This window comes from Cebus imitator, unplaced genomic scaffold (assembly GCF_001604975.1).
Source record: "Cebus imitator isolate Cc_AM_T3 unplaced genomic scaffold, Cebus_imitator-1.0 Scaffold543, whole genome shotgun sequence".
Lineage (NCBI taxonomy): Eukaryota > Metazoa > Chordata > Mammalia > Primates > Cebidae > Cebus > Cebus imitator.
The window spans coordinates 1,042,357-1,050,182 of record NW_016107858.1 but is presented as its reverse complement, the minus strand read 5'-3'; the positions used below and the strand labels follow the sequence as shown (position 1 = coordinate 1,050,182).

The following is a 7,826-nucleotide window of genomic DNA, read 5'->3' as shown; positions in this document are numbered from 1 at the left end:
ATCATGCCATTGTTCTTCAGTCTGGGCAATGAGAGTGAAACCCTGTCAAAACAAAAAACAAACAAAACCAACTAACCTTAAATGTAAATGGGCTAAATGCCCCAATTAAAAGACACAGACTGGAAAATTGGATAAAGTGTCAAGACCCATGAGTGTGCTGCATTTAGGAGACTCATCTTACATGCAAATACACACATAGGCTCAAAATAAAAGGATGGAGGAAAATTTACTAAGCTAAGAGAAAGAAAAAAACAACACAAAAAACAGGGGTTGCAATCCTAGTCTCTGATGAAACAGACTTTAAACCAGCAAAGATCAAAAAAGACAAAGAAGGCCATCCCAGCCACCTTCACCAGGCAGTGGAACCCTCAGGCTCCTGAGCGTCAAGATGGTTCATGCTAAGAGATGGACCCTGAAGGAGCACTTTGTTGGCAATCCTACTAGTAGTGACTTTGAGTCAAAGACAGCTGAGCCCCCACCCTTAAAAAATGGAGAGGTCCTGCTTGAAGCTTTGTTCCTCACCATGGATTCTTACATGACAGTGGCAACCAAAATACTGAAGGAAGGTGATACAATGATGGGGCAACAAGTGGCCAGAGTTGTGGAAAGTAAAAATATAGCCTTACTAGCAGGAACCATTGGAGTGGCTCCCTCAGGCTGAACAAGCACACTCCATTTCTGATGGGAAAGATCTTGAAAAGCTGCCAACAGAGTTGTCCTACACAGTGCCACTGTCTTACTTTGGCTGACTTGACCTCTGTGGTGTGAAGGGTGGAGAAACAGTGATGGTTAATGCAGCACCTGGAGCTGTGGGCTCTGCGGTGGGGCAGGTTGCAAAGCTCAAGGGCTGCAAAGCAGTTGGAGCAGTAGGGCCCGACAAAAAGACTGCCTACCTTAAAAAGCTTGGATTTGTTGTTGTCTTTAACTACAAGACAGTAGAGTCTTTGAAGAAACTTTGAAGAAAGCCTCTCCTGATGGATACGATTATTATTTTGATAATGTAGGTGGAGAGTTTTCAAACATTGTTATCTCTCAGATGAAGAAATTTGGAAGAATTGCCATATGAGGAGTCATCTACATGTAACAGTACGGGGCCACCTTCCCCAGGCCCACCACCAGAGATTTTTATCTATCAGGAGCTTCACATGAAAGATTTCATCATCACCTGCTGGAAAGGAGATGCCCGCCAAAAAGCTCTGAAGGACTTGCTAAAATGGGTCTCAGAGGGTAAAACCCAGTTCAGGAATATATCACTGAAGGATCTGAACACATGCTAGCTGCATTTATGGGAATGCTGAAAGGAGCTAAGGTGGGGAAAACAGTGAAAGTATAAAAAAATGGCACGTGGAGTCTGGAGCCCATTTAGATGATCACATAATTTGTTTTTCACCATTTAGCAAAAATGTATACTACTTAAATGTCTAAGAAATAGTACTTGTAACGAGTCTGACCTACCTAATAAAATGCTTTTAAGTGGTATGTAATTAGTGATGGAGGGTGAAAATTTCAGTCAACAACAACCAGCCATCTCACTGTTCACTACAGCTTCTTCTGAGTTGTGGTCGAAAATAATGGCTTTGAAGTTTGAAAGTTTACCAAACACTGCATGTTCTCACTTATAAGTGGGAGCTGAACAATGGACACAGGGAGGGGAACAACATATATTAGGGCCTGTCGAGGGGGTGGGGGAGAGGGAGAACATCAGGATAAATAGCTAATGCATGCAGGGCTTAATACCTAGGTGATGGGTTGATCGGTGCAGCAAACCATTGTGGCATATGTTTACTTACGTTCTTCACATGTATCCTGGAATGTGAAATAAGATAAAAAGACAAAGAAGGGCACTGCATAATGGCAAAAGTGATCAATTCAACAAGAAAAACTAAGTATCCTAAATATATATGCACCTAATACAGGAGCACCCAGATTCATAAAACAAGTTCTTAGAGACCTAGAAAGAGACAGACTCTCACACAATAACGGTGGAAGGCTTTAACACCCCACTGTCAATATTAGACATATCAATGAAGCAGAAAATTAACAAGGATATTCAAACTTGAACTCAGCTCTGGATCAGGTGAACCTAATAGACATCTACATAACCTTCCACTCCAAATCAATAGAATATACATTCTTCTCAGTGCCACATAGTACTTAGTCTAAAACAGACCACATAATTCGAAGTAAACACTCCTCAGCAAATGCAAAAGAACGGAAGTCATAGGCAGAAACTGTCTCTCAGACCACAGTGCAATCAAATTAGAACTCAGGATTATGAAATTCACTAAAAACCACAAAACTACATGAAAACTGAACAGCCTTCTCCTGAATGACTTCTGGGTAAATAATGAAATTAAGGCAGAAATCCAGAAGTTCTTTGAAACTAGTGAGAACAAAGAGACAATGTAACAGAATCTCTGGATTGCGGCTAAAGCAGTGTTAAGAGGGAGATTTATAGCACTAAATGCCCACATCAGAATGCTAAAAAGATCTAAAATCAAAACTCTAACTTCACCACTAAAAGAGCTAGAAAAACAAGAGGAAATCAAAAGCTAGCAGAAGACAAGAAATTAACATCAGAGCAGAAGTGAAGGAGACAGAGACACGAAAAACCCTCCAAAAAAATCAATGAATCTAAGAGCTGGGTTTTTTTTTGGAAAAGATTAAGAAAATAGAATGATAGCTAGACAAATAAAGAAGATAAGAGAGGAGAATCAAATAGACACAATTAAAAAAATAAAGGCTATGTCACCACGGACCCCACAGAAATACAAACTACCATCAGAGAATACTATAAACACCTTTACACAAATAAACTAGAAAATCTAGAAGAAATGGATAAATTCCTGAACACATACACCCTCCCAAGACTAAACCAGGAAGAAACCAAATCCTTGAATAGACCAATAACAAGTTCTGAAATTGAGGCAGTAATTAATAGCCTACCACACAAAAAGTCCTAGGACCAGATGGACTCACAGCCAAAGTCTAACCAGAAAAGGTACCAGGAGCTGGCACCTTTTCTTCTGAAACTATTCCAAACAATTGAAAAGGAAGAACTCCTCCCTAACTCCTTTTATGAGGCCAGCATCATCCTGATACCAAAACCTTACAGGACACATACACACACACACACAAAAACTTCAGGAATATCGATGCAAAAATCCTCAATAAAATAATGGCAAACCGAATCCAGCAGGACATCAAAAAACTTATCCACCACAATCAAGTCAGCTTCATTCCTGAGACGCAAGGCTGGTTCAACATACACAAATCAATAAATGTAATCCATCACATAAACAGAACTAAAGACAAAAACTACATGATTATCTCAATGGATGCATGTTTAAAACTCTCAATAAACTAGGTATTGATGGAACATGCCTCAAAATAATAAGAGCTATTTATGACAAACCCACAGCCAATATCATACTGAATGGACAAAAGGTGGAAGCATTCCCTTTGAAAACTGGTACAAGGCAAGGATGCCCTCTGCCACACTCCTATTCGATATAGTATTGGAAGTTCTGGCCAGGGCAATCAGGCAAGAGAAAGAAATAAATGATATTCAAACATGAAGGGAGGAAGTCAAATTGTCTTTGTTTGCAGACGACAGGATTGTATAATTAGAAAACCCGATCATCTCAGCCTAAAAACTCCTTAACCTAGTAAGCAATTTCAGCAAAGTCTCAGGATACGAAATCAATGCACAAAAATCACAAGCATTTCTATACACCAATAATAGCCAATCAGAGAGCCAAATCATGAATGAGCTCCCATTCACAGTTACTACTGTAGGGGGCGCACGGCGACATAGTCAAGCTTACGTACATGACATTTGAGGTCTGGACATGGAAAAATACTGAGGCACGTGACCATGGTGAGGAGGCATCTCAGGACCGGGCTGGAGCTGCCCACAGCCACCCAGGGATTCCATCTGCGCCACTTGGCCTCCCCTCTGTCACCACAAACCCAGAAAGGGTCAACTTGCCTAGACTGCCAGTGACTAAATGGGCACTCCATGGCATCTTAGCAACTCTCCTGCCCCAGGCCTCTGTGGGCAGCAAGAAAGCCAGAGCTTTCTGGGATAAAACTCAGGAGGCAGCATGCAACTTTCCTTTATACTCCAGGGAAACAAACAAACAAACAAAAAAACCCAGAAGGCCAGAAAGGCCGATGCTGGAAATAGGAAGTGAGAAATACATAGTAGGAAGACAATCATAATCAGCCACTTTCCTTCTGTCCTGGAGGCACTCCTCCAGCAGGAAAGTTTATCGAGGAGACATGGCCACCTGATCATATAGATGTTTGCTGCCTGGGGGTCTTATCCAAGAACAGCCCCTTGGGCGGCCTCCAATCTACTTAAGGAGGATGGGAGGCACTGTTGCCTGGACGGGACCAACAGATGCAGGTCCCTTTAAGGGTGGAGGAAAGAGGGCAATGGCTTTTCTACAGGGGGAGGAAAAGGCTCCGGTCCATTTTCATCATCACTAAAATCTTTTTCTTATTCCCCATAGAAGGGAATGAAGTGGGGAGAGAAATCCCTGCCTGTTGTTCTGATGCCTGCTCTTCCTTCTGCTTTAAATCTGAATTCTCTTCAGGTGGAGAAGATGGGCAGTGTGACTCACCGCAATCTGGCAGATAAAGAATTTACCACACAGAGCATACCAGCACCCAGGTGGTCAAAATAGTAACGTTAGGGAAATGACTTTGCTTATATCCTCTTTTCAGGCAGTGACCTTCCTGCTCCCGTAATTCTAAATCTAAGGTTCCTTGATCAGGAAGCCATGGACATTCCTGCTGAATTAAGAGCATAAGCTTGCACAGAGCTCCAGGCTCCACAGTGCACTGGATTGCCTTAAGTAGCTGTTGCTCTGTTTTAAAAAGTATTTTCTGCTCTTTGGTCATTTCTTGACCCATGATATCCTAACCCCTGATATTTTATACTTGCTCATGTCCTGATGGGAGTCAGGACTGTCCCTTACCAGGATTCCCCGAAAATTGACGAGCTCTCCTCCTTCACGTGTAACTTCAAGGCAATCACGTCGGGGTCACCATTTGCAGAGATTATAGCTTGCAGTGAATGCTGAATGAAGTACTTAGACAATTCCAGCTGAGCAGGGCTGGCAGGTGGCTCTTCTGAGAAAATCCACCCCCGCATCTCGCCAGGTACTTATTTAAAGGGCTTCGTATTAACTACAAACATCCACTAGATGGCCATGTGAGGCGGGTTGCTGAGGCACCTACCTTGCACAACGCACAAGCTGCAACCTCAGGAGGCTGTTTTCAGCGTTCCTTACACTCCAATCCCTGTCCTGTTTTCAGGGTCAAGGAGTTTCATTCCCATGCACAAATAACATACACAGTGCCTCAGTAATTTTCCGTACCCCAACCTCAAATAAAATTCCAAACTATAAAATCCCTAAAAGAAAACCTAGGCAATACCATTCAGGACACAGGCATGAGCAAAGACTTCATGACGAAAATACTAAAAGCTATTGCAGCAAAAGCCAAAATTGACAAATGGGAGGTAATTAAACTAAAGAGCTTCTGCACAGCAAAAGAAACTGTCATCAGAGTGAACAGGCAACCTACAGAATGGGAGAATTTTTTACAATCTACCCATCTGACAAAGGACTAATATCCAGAATTTACAAAGGACTTAAACAAATTTACAAGAAAAAAACAACCCCACCAAAAACTATATCAAGTATATGAACAGACACTTCTCATTAAATTATTGGTGAGAATGTAAATTGGTTCAACCATTGTGGAAGACAGCATGGCAATTCCTCAAGGATCTAGAACCAGAAATACCATTTGACTCAGCAATCCCATTACTAGGTATATACCCAAAAGATTATAAATCATTCTACTCTAAAGACACATGCACACGTATCTTTACTGTAGCACTATTTATAATAGCAAAGTCATGGAATCCCCAAATGACCATCAGTGATAGACTGGATAAAGAAAATGTGGTACATATACACCATGGAATACTATGCAGTTATAAAAAGGAATGAGATCATGTCCTTTGCAGGGACCGGGATGAAGCTGGAAGCCATTATCCTCAGCAAACTAACACAGGAACAGAAAACCAAACACCGCGTGTTCTCACTCATAAGTGGGAGTTGAAAACTAAGAACACATGGACACAGGGAGGGGAACATCACACACCGGGGCCTGTTGGGGGTTGGGAGGCTAGGGGAGGGAGCTTACAGGGATGAGTCAATAGGTACAGCAAAGCACTATGGCACAGGTACACCTATGTAACAAATCCACATGTTCTGCACATGTTCCCAGAACTTAAAGTAAAATCAAAATTAAAAAAAAGAAAAAAAAATGAATACTAAATCAAAATATTTTTTTCAGATAAACAAAAGATGACAAAATTAAGCAGGAGCAGGTCTGCATTACAAGAAATGTTAAATGAAGTTCTTCAGACAAAAGGAAATGATGTAACTTGCAAACTTATATCTACACAAACGAATGGAGGGTACTGTGAATAGTATATATGTGGTTACATAGAAAAGACTTTTCTCCTCATTTTTTAAGATCTTTAATGTATAATTTAATTCTAACATCAAAATAATTTAGTGTGTGGTTTATAACATGCAGAAGTAAAATATATGACAACAATAGCACAAGGGACAGGACGGGGAATGGAATATTATTTTAAGAGTTTCAAATTATATGTGAAATATCATTATAACATTTAAAATTAGATTATAATATATCAAAGAAACATATTTTAAACCATACAGCAGTGTAGGCAAATGGAAAAATGTGAGTCAAATAATGTAATTTGAAATTTTCTAGTAGCCACATTAAAATCTAAAAAGAAACAGGTAAAATTAATTTTAGTGATTTTATTTACCCTAACAAGAAAAAACTGGCAAAACAAGAAAAAAGCTGAACAAATTAAAAATCACCAACTGAGATTCCCCCAGAGAAATGAGGTCACAGGGCAAACAAACCACCACTCTGAAAAATAGAGAGATGGGCAGATACAGAGAATCACAACTCACCAGGAGCAGAAACTGTTGAAGTCAGTAACTGGTAGGAACACTTAAATAGTAATTGACAAATAGCTACAGACTGATTGCAAATTAGCTTGATAGTTAAAAACTCCTGGTGACACAGTGTGAGGGTTCCCCACACATACTTTTTTTTAAAAATTGTACTTTAGGTTCTGGGGTACATGTGCAGATCACGCAGGATTGTTGCATAGGTACACACATGGCAATGTGGTTTGCTGCCTCCATCCCCCATCACCTATATCTGGCATTTCTCCCCATGTTATCCCTTCCCAACCTCCCCACCCCCCCATGTCCCTCCCTTGGCCCCCCCGACAGACCCCAGTGTGTGATGCTCCCCTCCCTGTGCCCATGTGTTTTCATTGTTCAACACCTGCCTATGAGTGAGAACATGTGATGGTTGATTTTCTGTTCTTGTGTCAGTTTGCTGAGAATGATGGTTTCCAGATTCATCCATGTCCCTACAAAGGGCACACTCATCATTTTTTATGGTTGCATAGTATTCCGTGGTGTATATGTGCCACATTTTCCTTGTCTAGCCTATTGTAGATGGGCATTTGGGTTGGTTCCAGGTCTTTGCTATTGTAAACATTGCAGCTATGAACATACATTTTACTTCTAAAAGTCCAACCAAGGGTCTCACAGTGAAGATGAAAGAAAATAGCTCCTTGTGCTTTGGGCAGGGAAAAAAGGGAAAGCAACCCTTAGAAATTAGCCCGGAGTGTTCTATTTTTCATAACAAAGACCTGCTCTTAACAGAAACTACTTTACCAGGCCTTATCTGAT

At 40.9% G+C, this 7,826-nt stretch overlaps 1 pseudogene across 1 annotated transcript; it reads left to right on the top strand.

Moving 5' to 3' along the window:
- Positions 1–343: 343 nt before the first annotated feature.
- LOC108293687 lies at positions 344–1,298 on the top strand (annotated as a pseudogene). Its single transcript, XR_005197792.1, has one exon. The product of XR_005197792.1 is annotated as a prostaglandin reductase 1-like (transcript).
- The last annotated feature ends 6,528 nt before the right edge of the window (positions 1,299–7,826 follow it).